This window comes from Lontra canadensis, unplaced genomic scaffold (genome assembly GCF_010015895.1).
Source record: "Lontra canadensis isolate GAN:19392208 unplaced genomic scaffold, GSC_riverotter_1.0 scaffold22, whole genome shotgun sequence".
NCBI lineage: Eukaryota > Metazoa > Chordata > Mammalia > Carnivora > Mustelidae > Lontra > Lontra canadensis.
In genome coordinates this window covers 2,684,792-2,699,380 of record NW_022631016.1, presented here as the reverse complement: position 1 = coordinate 2,699,380, position 14,589 = coordinate 2,684,792, and positions in this window count along the sequence as shown.

The following is a 14,589-nucleotide window of genomic DNA, read 5'->3' as shown; positions in this document are numbered from 1 at the left end:
ACCATAGTTAATTAGAGCTTATACGTTATGGGAAGTGTTCACACACCTAAGCAAGGCAGTCCCTGAGAAAGCTGCAGACTCCCACGGGAAGGTGATATTTATTTGACCTTATGGCAGGATCAGTAAGCCCAAAGACACTAGGAAAATCTGGTCAGGACATTTTAAACCATCTCTTTTTAAGCTGAGGCTCTAGAACCACTCCGAGGGCATACTCTACGACATCCCAGTAATGACCAGACGTTACATCGCTTTCTCCACCATTATTTGAATAAATTCTGGTTAAAAGCATGCTTCCGGCACCACACGGGCCGTCTTATCGACACGCTCACATCAAGCACAGAGATCTGCACCAAGAAGGGAAGAAATTTGGTCTACCTCTGTGATTTAGGATTATAATTCAGAAGACATTACCATGGTCTTAATTTTTGTTTAAAATGCTAACTTGTTGGAATAGTAATCTATGAATAATTCCCCCAAGCTATTTTACTGTTTTTTCCTGCCCATTGAACTTGACCCCACCATCCATAGGAAGCATTATAAATTTTTAAAATTTCCTGTGAGCTGGACATTTTAATGAACCACGCACAGCAGTGTCCTGTCAGTGGCCGGCGTGTCGGCCGGCGAGGGGAAATTTATCTCACCGGCACAATACGGCAGTGCTGCTTTCCACCAGAGCCTGGACTAATTCCACTCTGCGGTTTCCTGAATTAACAAGGCTTGTCTTCCAGCCTTTCGACATGGGGGACTCTGTTCCAGTCTCCCTTGATTGCTGGCCTCCCCATCCTCCCCCAGGACCCCCAGGATTTGATCCACCTGGAGCTTTGGTAACCAAGTTCTGCCTCCTGACTTTGGTGATGGATGCCTCATCTTCTGGGCCCTAGTCACCGCTTCCCTGCCCTCTCAAAGCGCCCCTCCGCCCACTGGTCAGCACACACCCCCCCTCATTTCTCTGAGAGAAAGAATGCCATTTGACAAGCGAGCTGTTTGTCATGCGTGCTCTAACACAATTGCAGTTAGAGAGGGCAGTCTTTCCATCTGTCAAGACCTAAATGCTCCTAGATCACTGGCTGGCCCTTGGGCCAAGTGTTGGGTCACTCGAAGTCTCACCCACCGATACAACGATTCTGTGAGAATATGACATACTTCTTTGGGTATTAAATCAGCCCTGGTATAATTTGTCTGCCAAGGCTCAGCAAGGCAGGGAGTAAAATACGAAACTGCGTCACGTAATTCCATCCTGAAGCCCAGGGAAGGTTGGCAGTTATGTCTCTGGGTGTCTGGTTCTCGAGGAAAAAGTGAGGAATGGAATAGGAACAGAGCGGAAAGAAGCAAAGGGAAGAAGACGAGCGAGGGAGAATTTACATACTGAGCATTAGTCCAGAAATCTGTCTTCTGTCAGGAGGCCAGGCCCTTGCCCGGGTTCATAGGCTTCTTATCAGATCTCGAGTTCCGTGCCCCTCCCCCCGCCGGCGGGACACAATGGTGCTGGTAGAAGCGGAGCAAATGTCTTCTGTTAGTGACTGGCAGCGTTTGGAGTGGAATGAAGTTGTTCCATGATATTGTTATATATGCAAGGTCCAAATAACCCAGTCTGAATAATCACAGCCTGTGTCCTTTTAAATGATTCTTCTCCCCATTTAAAGGAAAGCCTCTGATGTGACAATATTAATTCCCTCCGTGCTGGAAGGAAGAGGAAAAAAAGCTCAGAGAAGCGGAAATTAAATGAGTAATGCAATGTCCGTCAATCTTTTAAGCCAAGGCCTTATTAACTGCTAATCATTTTGTCATTTTGTCGCTCAAAGTAATAAATTTGATAGGAAAGCACGGGGATGTCTTATGTTTACTTTTATTAGCTTTAAATAGAAACAGTTGTGGATACATTACATTATCGAGACGTGTGGCATTTAAGTGGTTTCTGTAAAGCATATCATCATTTTTCTTCCTCACCGGCGTCCGATTGCCATAATTTTGAATAATCTGGCTGTCTGAAAAAATAAATAAATACATACATACATACATAAATAATTCTATGCAGACCTTGCTCAGAGCTCCGTCCCCGGAGTTTTATCAGGATTACACCAGGCACTTGATTACCTCCAGTTCGTCAGAGGTGGCTGCGGGAGGGAGGGTGACCGGGCTTCCCGGAGGGACGCTGGCCATTTGTGGACGCCATCGCTCGAAGAACCAGTAACCGGGAAATCCCTTCCCCACGTGAGAAAGCCAGGCCGGCCGCCTCGTGAAAGCTCCGCCGAGCCCCGGGGCTCCTGGAAGACACACGCGGACGCACAGGTGCCACTGGCTGCGCAGGTGTGCTGGGAGGGCGAGTGGCCAGGCGGACTCCGCGCACCTGCGGACGGATGCGGGGACCCCAGGGACCGCGCCTGGGCTCTCCCGTGCCAGGCCTGTCGTTCCGCCCTCTTGCCTGAGAAGGGCTGGCCTCTGCGGACAACACCCGAAGCGTCCAGGGCCCGCTGCGGCCCCTCTCCCAGCGTGGGCACTGCTGACCAGCCCCTTCCCTCCAGGGCCTGTCTCTGCAGAGCAGGAGGGAAGTCGAAGGGTGAGCAGAAATTCGGGAGCTCCCCCCACCCGGCCTGTGCTCCGCATCCACAAGGGGACTGGGGCTGGGACGCGGAGGGCAGACTGAAAACCCCTTCTCAGTGCGCGCGGTCCGCGTTGCCGGAGCCGGGCCGCCCGCGACCTCTTGGCGGGGGCGCCGTGCCCAGCGGACCTGAGCACCCCGCTGGAGCCATCAGGGGGGAAAGGCCGTCGCCGGACGCGACCGGTCGCATCAGTGGCTGGACGGCACTGGGGTCCGTGGGGGCGCCGTCCACACAGGCCGCAGGGCCCCGAATGAGCCGGACCGGTCCAGGTTTTCTTCCCGGGCTTCACGCGCGAGCCACCCTCCTCCGCGCTCCCGGAGAGCGTCGGGCCTCGCTGCTGCCGTGTTCAGGGCGCCCTGCCTCTTCCACGCCTTCTGCGCCCTGAGGAAGTTTCCAGGGGCTTTCGTGAATGAAGAAACTCAGGACTTAGTATTTGATTTGTTGAAAACGTTAGGAGTTTCTGATAAGATGCTGTGGGCCTCATTTGGAGGGTTTCGTTTTGTTCTCCTCCAGAATGAGTTATTTCAGAGGTGCAGAAGTGTGTCCCCACTTCCGGCCGTCTTTCTGAGTGAGACGTTTCTGCGGACCAGGTCGAACATCAGCATCTTCTACCTGTTGCTTACAAACACCCCAGCACGTGGATGGGGTCGAATGTGGAACGATGACTAAAAACACGTGGAGGAACTGTCACCTGCAATGCTCGGGCTGGTCCCTGCGTGGCCCCTCTCCGGGGATGGCGGGGTGAAGGCCTCATCTCCTTTCCCCTGGACGGCTCAGTTGCGCATCCAGTCCTCACCCCAACGGCGCCAGGATGGACTGGACCCTGAGGAGCCTTGGCTACAAGGAGTTGACAATCTTCAGATGGACAGAGCCCATATTGGACACACTGCTGGGAAATTGATCACAGATAACAGTAAATACCCAGATGCTTTATTGTATTTTGTAGGACGTTTGTTTAAAAACAGATGCATTGCTTTTATAACTTGTCCCGTTCTGCTGTCCTCTCAGCGCATGAGTTTAACATATGCATTTCAACATGCTTCAGGACATCATTTAAGTCAAGGTAGGAACAATTCATTTGCCACTTTTCAGTCTGAACATGGACAATGATACACATGTCATCCCCCTCTTCTTAAAATTCACTTATATGATCAGTCAGCGGAGCCACCAGATTCATGAGAAGTCATTTGGGTGTACCACACTTTCCACACTAACTTGATTTCTCCCTCCTCTCTACTTACTGTGCTCAAAACTGGTGCAGGGTCAGACATATGCCGAAGAAGACTTCCTCTCATTGGGTGAAACCGCCATATGTGTCATTAAGAAAGGGCGACTTCTTCCTTATTGAGACATTGCCTTATTGGCATTTCACCCCTGTCTGGCACACTCAGTATAGAAATGCTTCACCCCTGTCCGGCACACTCAGTATAGAAATGCACCCCAGATAAAAGGCTTCAGAAAAGTAGCAATGAACTGTTTGAGGTTTGAAGGTGTTGGATGCTCAGAAGTGCTCTGAATGTCAGACTGTGAAGACCGTCCGGTGATTGTTAACTACAGGACCCTGGGGGATAGTCACCGAGGGCCTGAGCAGCAGGTGTCCATGCAGACAGGAGCTGGAGGAGGCAGGAACACACAGTGTCCCCCGACAGACCCCGGACTCCATCCAGGGACAGCCAGGAGTTGATTCATTAAAATACTCCTCATCTCTGTTGCCCTGGGTTGAGGTTTTTGATTCCTGACTTCAAGGGCAAGTGTCAGAATAGAATAGGATGGAGTGGGAGGTGATGGACTGCCAGTGACAGGAACATGACCGCACATGCACTGAAACCCTTCTGGACATCTAACCCAGTGCCACAGCCAGATGCTACAGGGGCCAGGAACGTGGGGGTGTCACCTGCGAAGGCACCTGTGGGATGTTCCTAGAAGGAAAAGCAGACCCAGAACGGGAGCCATTCCTCCCGTGTTGCCGACCTGCCAGACACAAGGAGAGGTGAGAATAGAGCTCCCAGGTGTCTCTCCAGATCGGAGTGCAGAGCTGACCCCGCCCCTACCCCTGCCCTCCCACGCTGCCCACACTGGGCCAGAGAAACCCTGTGGCGGCCACCTGACAAACTTGTGCCAAGGTCAAAGAGTGGGGGCCCAAAGCTTGCACCAAGATCCCTGCAGTGTAACATTCAATTCTCCATTTTATTTACGTAATAAAAACATTAAAAACACCCTTGAACTGTTTCTTAAGGGTCTTGAAAGATATGCAAAGGGAAGAAATGCACTTTCAAACATGGACAGACATGAATGTTTATTTTTGTGGATTGAAATGGAGAGGAAATAAAGACTAAATAAATCAATAAACCCAATGTACTGTTTTACTGGGGGCATTTTGTGTATGTGCGTGTCTGTGTGTTACTTGTGTGCAAGTGTGCATTTTAACTGAATCCACACCCTGTACTGGCATTTAGTGTTTCTTCAGATTTCTTAAAAACTGTGATGAATTCACTGAACCCATTAATGGAATTGAGCACTCCTTGTTAAAAATGGTGGTGCAGCCCAGGACCAGCTGAAGGATGCCCTCAGTGACCTTGACCCTGTCCCCTCCCCTCAACCTTGGTGTCCTCACCTGAAACAGAGCTGATAATCACCAGTCCCCATGCGGGGCTTTAAGGAACAAAGCCAGGGGGGCCCAAACCACCACCTCCGCCGTGGGCAGTGTGTCGCTTGCTGCGGGAAGGGTTATGACTGGGCACTGGGCACCTGCTGAATGTCTGGCGCATGAGTCCGGCTGCAGTCCCGGGAGCCTGGTTCTCAGGTGTTGCTGCTTATTAGTTTTGCAACCTGAGCCCTCGAGGCATGTGATGACCCCTGTAAGATGTGAGTGCAGGAGGGATGAGGGTTCCAGGGACGGCGGGGCGTGTCCCAAGGGCACGTCTGCGTCTTAAGGTATGTGTGAGTGTGTTTGAGTCCTCGGTGGGGCAGCTCTCTGATCCCCCAGAGATGCCCATGTTCTGCCTAAGAATGAGCTCACTCCCTGCCCCAGAACACTGCCCACCCGGTACTCCCCTCGGTGAAAGGGGGAGAGGAGTTCGCAAAAGCTGTCTCTGTGCAGGAGACACAGGGATGGCCTCCGATCCGATCTATGAAGTCAGAGAGGAACAGGGCCCATCAAGCTGTCATTACAAGAAAATGTTTGATGAGTAAGGACCAGTTCCGTCACACGTCCATGCAGGTTCTCAGCTCGGTCTTCAGAAGAATTAAGCTCCCTTGTCAAGACAGCCATTGTACCATGGATTCCACCACGGTGAGCAGTCAAGCCACTTATATGGCTTTATATAAATGAAACTGATGGTGAGTTTCTCTCCTGTGTATTTTTTTATTGATCTATGATTGATTGATTGATCACCTCTAATCCTGATGTGTGTTCCTGCCCTCTGAGAGTGGAGACAGATCTCAGACTCCCGAGGTAGAATGCCCTTTGCTTTCGACACTGAGCCATCGATGAGTCACCCCAGGCAGGATGGCCTCAAAGAGTGGAATTTTGGAAAATGTGCCTATCACTCTTCCCAACAAAAGGACCCCCACATGGGAGATGCATTTCATGCAGCCTGTGAGCACAGTTCCCTGCCACTGTCTCTGCGACCTCCCTTCTCACTCCTTTCCGCCCGACCCCGCCGCTCCTGTCTTCAGCAGCACTTTTAGGACTCAAGTGGTCTGAAGTAAATGGTCCAATTAAACTGTTCCAAATAACAGTTGGCATTTTATAACAGAAATCATAAGAAAAAGAATCATCCAATGTAAACGCAAATTATATACACACCTTAATTATCGCAAGTTATAAAACGTATGGGGGGATATTTTTTTTTCCCTTACGACAGCCGTTATTTATCCTCGAATTATTTACAAAACAGTAATAGCAATTTGCATTTAAATGATACGTTTCTTGGGAAGAGTTCAACATGATGTGTGTGTGTTGATGTACACACACATATAAATTATAGCTATGAATTTTTCACTAATATAAGAGTAAATACATTTTCTTTATGGAACATGTTGATAGTGATTATTACCATTTGCCACCTTTTAAATGGTGGGATTCTTGGGCTCTGAGGAATGGAATGATTTGCCCAAATCCACGTCACATGTCCATGGCAGAACTGGAAATGAGAACAGGGCTCAGTTTTCCACGTCCAGAGCTTTCCTTGCTTTGTACCCTAGAAACATCCCTCATCGGGAGGGTTTGGCTGACGAATTCACATGCTAGCACTGGCATTCACCCCTCAGTTCCTGCAGATTTTTGGGGAAAAAAAAGTTAAGAAAAGTAAAAAAGGAAACACTCACATGTATCTTCCTGAATTTCCCAGCAGGGTGGGCCCCTCAGGTACAAAATCTCCCCCCTCTCTCCTTACAGGCTGACATGCTCCGAGAGGACTTGTTACATCTTCTGCTACTCTTCCCTCTTTTGAGATTCTTACTCAAACTGAATTCTGAAAGCAGTAAGTGCAATGCTAATATGAAATGCAATTTTTAAATGTAAAATCTGGGCGAGGCTTATGGGTGATCAGAGTGGTTGTTCCTTTTAAGCAAGGCAACCCCCAAATACCATGTGATCTCTGCCACCCTGTCGCTCTCCTCTTGAGTTGGGGGTCTGTGAGTAAAGGGAGGGAGGGCAGGAGGCCTCCCCCTTGTGGGGGGGGGGCTTTGCATACATCACCAGCCCTGTGGTGATCGTGTCCCCGCGTCGAGGCACTATACTCACTGCTCACAGGGTCCGGTGCCGAATTGAACAGGCAGGGGTTCAGTAGAACAGATGTTGTGACCTTCAAGCTCCATGATTTATTGGCGTAATATCATATATGGAGCCCACACGGAGACATTTATCAAGCTCATCTCCCTGCCTCACTTCTGAGCCTAACAGATCGGAATTTATACATTCACATGAGGACTTTGTTACCCATGTAGTCAAACGTCATTTGGGAGTGAGAGTGATTTTCCATAACGGGAAGCGATGGGGAAAAAGGAGATCGGGGTTGCGCAAACCGGCCCCAAGCCTGCGTTCTCATATATTCCACCGGCTGCTCTGGCTGAGGGATGTCAGACAGGAGTGTGTTGGGGGATGTGGGCCATGCCCCCGTCAGTGGCAACGACCCCGGTAATGGCTTGGGAATCCAGGGTGAGTGTTCACGGGTCCACGTGTGCCGTGGCTGGTACGTCCTGCGGAGCTGGGGGCCCATGAGCTTCTCACCTGGCTGGCACCCAAGCCCGGGAGCTCTGAAGAAGAGACCCCCTGAGCAGATCAGATTCCTCAATACACAACACATGTCTGATATGTGGATAGAGTATGTGCTTTCCCTTCAGGACAGGATTGCCTCCTTCTAGCACAACAAGCCGGTCAGGTTCACCTCCCACGGTCAGTCTGTAGACACAGGCTCTCGGCTGCACATGGATTTATGGAGCGTGATGGAAAGCAGGCGTCTCTCGGTCTCTCAGCTGTGATGTAAGAACAGAAGCCATGGGAGCTTGCTCAGTGGTCCTTCTCTTTCGCTACTTAATGAAGACATGAACTTCAGTCCATCTCGGAATTAACAGCAAAATATTAAAAAAGAAAAAAAAAATTTCTGTACTCCTAACTTTATTTTTTTTGCATTTAAAAAAAAATATTTTCAGTGTTCCAGAATTCATGGTTTATGCACCCCACCCAGGGCTCCATGCAATCCGTGTCCTCTTTAATACCCACTACGAGGCTCACCCAACCTCCCATCCCGTCCCCTCCAAAACCCTCAGTTTGTTTCTGAGTCTACAGTCTCTCATGGTTTGTCTCCCCAACTCCCTTCTACTCCTAACTTTAGATTCATTTTCCTCTTATCCCCAGAAAGCAGAGAGGGCAAAATATCACTTGAATACAGAACCAGGTTCCCAGTCCTCCTTCCCAGTCAGCCAATGGGCGCCCTTGCAACATGCTCATAGTAAGGGCCGGTTAGGCAATCCAGAATGACCTGTAATTATATACCTAAATGTGCACATTTATCATCAGGCTAATGTCACATGAACATATCCTAAATTTCTGGTACTGACCCTCCCCTATGTTCAAAAATTTTTAATTTAATTTAGTTTTCATTTTTTAAAAGATTTTACTTATTTATTTGACAGAGAGAGAATCCAAGCAGGGGGAAGGGCAGACAGAGGGAGAAGAAAGCTCCCATTGAGCAGGGAACCCCGTGAGGGACTCGATGCCAGGACCCTGGCTGGGATGATGACCTGAGCAAAAGCCTGAGCCAAAGGTGGACACTTAACCAACTGAGCCTCCCAGGTGCATCCAAAAGATGTAATTAATAATCAGAGATCATCATCACTGACATCTTCTAAGTCACCAACACTTTGCCGCAAACCGCTAAAACACTCTTGTGCTCTAAACCCGAGCCATATGGGAAGGTTCCTAGCTGCCTTACACACGTGCTAGTGGTGCTTCATGGTGGCTGAAGAAGTCCGAGCTCACACCTGCATTCCCAGCTCTCCCCCTGGCACACCCCCAAATGACAATGCCACAGGGCTGGGATGCTCGTGATGTCAGTGACACTCTGACATGGAAGTAAGCCAGACCATGGGGCCCCGGGGCCAGCGGGCTGCTCTTCCCAGACCTCTCCAGCGCCTTACCCACACTGAAACAGCCGTGGGGAGGAGAAGCAGCATCTTTCTGAGTGGCGGCAGGCCGTGGGTGGCTTCCGTCCGCCGCTCCTGGTGGCCCGCAGAGGCTGCTGGAGCAGTGGGCTTTCAGACATTACAGCGGGCGAGTCTGCATATTGATCCGTGAGGGTCCATTAGCTCCGTGCCGAGCGCTGCGGGCATCACAGATGGATGCCTCTTCAAGCCGCTCTCGGAGGAAACCGCCTGGGGACTCTGCCCAGTGACTTGAGGTGGCAGTGGTGTCCTGCCACAGGACAGGGCTCCTCCTTCCCTGCCCCCTTTCCCTCCATATCCTCCCCTCACCCACATCCTGCTTCTCGCCTCCTTTACATTTCTTTTTCACCCGAGCAGTTTTTCGATCTTCTTTTCTCTAAGACGAGGTAATTATTCTCCCTCGGACGTGTGGGTGCAGCCCTGAGCCGACGTTTCTGTGCACAACAAAGGGTTATGAAGCTTCTTCTCGGTGACACTTTTGTTTAGCTCATTAGGAAAACCCTTATCACGCAATAATGAGAGGAATAAAATGATCTTCCCTGAGTCGTACTATAGACCTACTTCATTATTCGGTTATTTTGATAGACTAGAAAGTGTAAAAAATATCTGTTTTAAAATGAAGGGACAGAGAATTCTACTCATGGACCCGCAGTTTAACAGGAACATGGGGCGGATAATTATACACTTACTGGGGACTCCATCATCGTAAGCATATGTGTCTGGGCTCACTCTGATCCATTCAATAGTCCCTACCTGTCCGGGAACAAATGCCGGGAACTGTGGAAGGGACTCGGCTCCTGAAAAGCCACAACCCTCCTGCCCACTGCTCTCAGCCCGGCTTCCGACCAGCCCCGCCCCCGCTCTATCGATACATCGGAAACATAATTTGTATCAGCAGCTGTTTCTTTAATTAAGATCTCTTTCAAATCTTTCCCATCGATTCATGTCATTAACTTATTGACTGGTTTGCTTGTGCTGAGAAGGTGCGTTTTGTCGAGCAGGCACGTCTGACCGCACAGTCCTGGATTCCAGGAAACAGCCTTCGGAAGACCAGAGTCGGAGAGACCCTCTGGGGCCACAGAGCAATCCATGGATTTCAGTTCAGAGGCGCTTTCTTGAAACTCATCGGAATCCCAAGGAAACAGCCTTGTTGGTGTTCAGGCGGTGACTGAGGCCTCGGCCAAACAACAAACATAAAACCTAACTTGGAATCACTGACCAGAGCCCAGAGCCTCACGGAGAAGCAGTGACCACTACAGAAGAGCAGTGTGGACACTCAGCAAGTGGACACACAAAGGTGTGGACACTCAGCAGTGTGGATATGCAGCGGTGTAAACTCTCAGCAGTGCGGACTCTTAGCGGTGTGGACACTCAGCAGTGTAGACTCGCAGCGGTGTAGACAGGCAGCAGTGTGGACACACAGCATTATAGACTCTCAGGGGTGTGGACACACAGCAGCATGGACACTAGCAGTGTGCACACTCAGCAGGTAGACATGCAGCGATGTGGACTCTCAGCGGTGTGGACACTCATCAGGGTGGATACTAGCAGTGTGGACACTCAGCAGTGTGGACACTAGCAGTGTGGACACTCAGAGGTGTGGAAATTCAGTGGGGTGGACACACAGTGGTGTGGACACTTAGTGGTGTGGACACTCAGTGATGTGGATGCCAGCAGTGTGGACACTCAGCGGTGTGGACACTCAGCGGTGTAGACTCACAGCGGTGTAGACATAAAGCAGTGTGGACACACAGCAATATAGACTCTCAGTGGTGTGGATACTCAGCAGTGTGGACACTCAGCAGGTGGACATGCAGTGGTGTGGACTCTCAGGGGTATGGACACTCAGCGGTGTGGACACTTAGTGGGGTGTGGACATTCAGTGGGGTGGATGCTAGCAGTGTGGACACTCAGCAGTGTGGACATTCAGTGGGTGGACACGCAGCGGTATGGACACTAGCAGTGTGGACACTCAGCGGTGTGGACACTCAGCATTGTGGACAAGCAGCTAAGGCACTAACAATACACAGGGCTGTCCCATGCTTTGTAAACTTTAAAGAAAATAAACATTCACCTCCTATGAAAACCCAAGCAAATTTTAATTACATTACAAAGACATATGTAAAAATTAAACCACATGTTAAATAAGCATAGGGCCCAGTAATTACCTGAACTCTTGATGAGGAAACATTTTCTTATAATTTTTTAATTTATCTATTAGAGAGAGAGCACAAGCAAGGGGAGCAGCAGAGAAAGAGGGAGAAGCAGCTCCCCACTGAGCAAGGAGCCCGATGCAGGATGCAGGCCTCTATCCCAGGACCCAGGGATCCTGACATCAGCTGAAGGAAGACACCCAACTCACTGAGCCACCCAAATGCCCCAAGGATGCATTTTCTTTTCTTTTCTTTTCTTTTCTTTTTTCTTTTCTTTTCTTTTTTTTTTTACTTTTCTTTCTTCTTTTATTTTTTTTCCAAAGATTTTATTTATTTGAGAAAGAGAGAGGTGATAGCAGGAGTATGGGCAGAAAGACAAAGGGAGAGGGAGAAGCAGACTGAATACTGAACAGGGAGCCAGAGGTGGGGCTCCACCCCAGGACTCCAGGATCATGACCCGAGCCAAAGGCAGAAGCAGACGCTGAGCCATGCAGGTGCCCCCAGAGGAAACATTTTCTAAGGAAAGAAACCACTAATGTGTCTTAGAGACTGGAAAGATATATTTATGGCAACAGTAAATTTAAAAGGGAAACACTGTGAAACCATCTCTGTAACAAATATGGCAATGGGAAATTTCGTCAATATACAAAAGCAGTTAGGTACCTATATGATTGTCACTAAAATCCCCAATATAAAATGGGGAAAATAAGATGAATATACATTTTATGCAATTTTACTGAAGAAAAAGTGAAAAATAGAAATAACCATGAAAATACTTTCATATCTCTAGCAATAAAATAAATCAAAACAAAAATAAAATATCTTTCAACACATCAAATTAATAAAGCATGAATATTATACTACTTGATACTGGAAGGGCTCAGGACTAGAGCCTCCTTTAGAGACTGCTGTTGTGAATAAAAATTGGCACATTTCAAAATTCAATTTAGTAATGTTTCCAAAAATATATGCATATTAAAAATTTACATGTTATCTACATGGAATCAGTAATTCCCCTGATAGAAATATATTCAATGGAAATAATGAAGAAATGATTCTATTTGTTTTATTATAGTATTACTTTTTATATAAAGTGTTTAATAAATAAAAAAATACAAAAATAGGGAAATAGTTATATCAACATGGTACAGTTGAAATAGTGACCACTAAATGATATTTTCCCCCAAAATTTAATAACCAGGCTTAATTAGTAAAACAAACAAACAAACAAACACAAAACTGTAAGTTTTCCAGTAGTGAAAAACAGCAAGAACCAGTTTTGGAAAAATTTCCTATAATGAAAACATTATTTTTTAAAGTATGAACAATTTTTTTTTTTAAATCTCCTAAGGGGACACTTAGCATGAAATAGCAGCTTTTGGGTAAATTTTAGGAGAAAAGTAGTTGCTTATTGAACTCATACATAAATATGGCTGTGGCTGATGCCATTGTCCCGGGACTGGGTTAGTGGCAATAATTGCATTAATGCTGTTGGAGATAAGAAAATTAAGCAGGACGAAGAAAGAGCAACAATTAGCCACTCTTGAGAGCTGATTGTGTTCCAGGCACTAACTACTTCTTAACTTATACGGTCCAAATGAATCCTCACAACAGCTTTTCCAGATAAGTTTAATCATTTACAGCTCAAGTGCAGCTCAAATCTGAGAAGCTCAGATGCCCACGGACCTACCTCCACTCTTTCCCCACTGAGACTACCCTTCTTGTACCACCTGCTGAGTGTTTGCAGGTGTGATCTATCCTGCGCTTTTCATAGTAGACTTTCTGCTCAACCAGCTCAAACCTACAGATCAAGGGTCCCCATGTCAGGAGCAGAGCCACAGAGAGTCTCATAGTCTGACTTCTGAAATAGCCTTCAGTCATTTTTGGCCTCAGTTATAGAGAAGATACTGTATTTACTATTGCAGGGAGAATTGTTGGGGTTTAAAATGTTAATTATTGACCGGATTTAGAATTTTCTAAATTCTAAATTTTCTAAAATTTTCTAAAATCTATGTGATTGCTATGCATACATATATCAAAACACAGTGTAATATATCTTACCTATATGGATTTTATTAAAACACTTAAATAAATGAAAATAAGAGACTGTCTTTTTTCCACTGTATATTTTTTCCTGTTTTGTCGAAGATTATTTCACCATAGAGTTGAGGGTCCATATCTGGGCTCTCTAATCTGTTCCACTGGTCTATATGTCTGTTTTGATGCCAGTACCATGCTGTCTTGGTGATCACAGCTTTGTAGTAAAGCTTGAAATCAGGTAACGTGATGCCCCCAGTTTTATTTTTGTTTTTCAACATTTTCTTGGCGATTCAGGGTCTCTTCTGATCCCATACAAATCTTTGAATTATCTGCTCCAGCTCTTTGAAAATACCAGTGGAATTTTGATCAGAATGGCATTAAAAGTATAGATTGCTCTTGGCAGTATTGACATTTTAACAATGTTTATTCTTCCGATCCAAGAGCATGGAATGGTCTTCCATCTTTTTGTGTCTTCTTCAATTTCTTTCATGAGTGTTCTGTAGTTCCTCGAGTACAGATCCTTTACCTCTTTGGTTAGGTTTATTCCCAGGTATCTTATGGTTCTTGGTGCTATAGTAAATGGAATCAATTCTCTAATTTCCTTTTCTGTATTTTCATTGTTAGTGTATAAGAAAGCCACTGATTTCTGTACATTAACTTTGTATCCTGCCACGTTACTGAATTGCTGTATGAGTTCTAGTAGTTTGGGGTGGAGTCTTTTGGGTTTTCCATATAAAGAATCATGTCATCTGCGAAGAGAGAGAGTTTGACTTCTTCCTTGCCAATTTGGATACATTTTATTTCTCTTTGTCATCTGATTGCTGTTGCTAGGACTTCTAATACTATGTTGAACAAGAGTGGTGAGAGTGGGCATCCTTGTCGTGTTCCTGATCTCAATGGGAAGGCTGCAAGCTTTTTCCCATTGAGGATGATATTTGCTGTGGGTCTTTCATAGATAGATTTTATGAAGTTCAGGAATAAAAACAGACACATAGATCAGTGGAACAGAGTAGAGAGCCCAGATATGGACCCTCAACACTATCATCAAATAATCTTCGACAAAACAGGGAAAAAAATATACAGTGGAAAAAGGACAGCCTCTTCAATAAATGGTGCTGGGAAAACTGGAC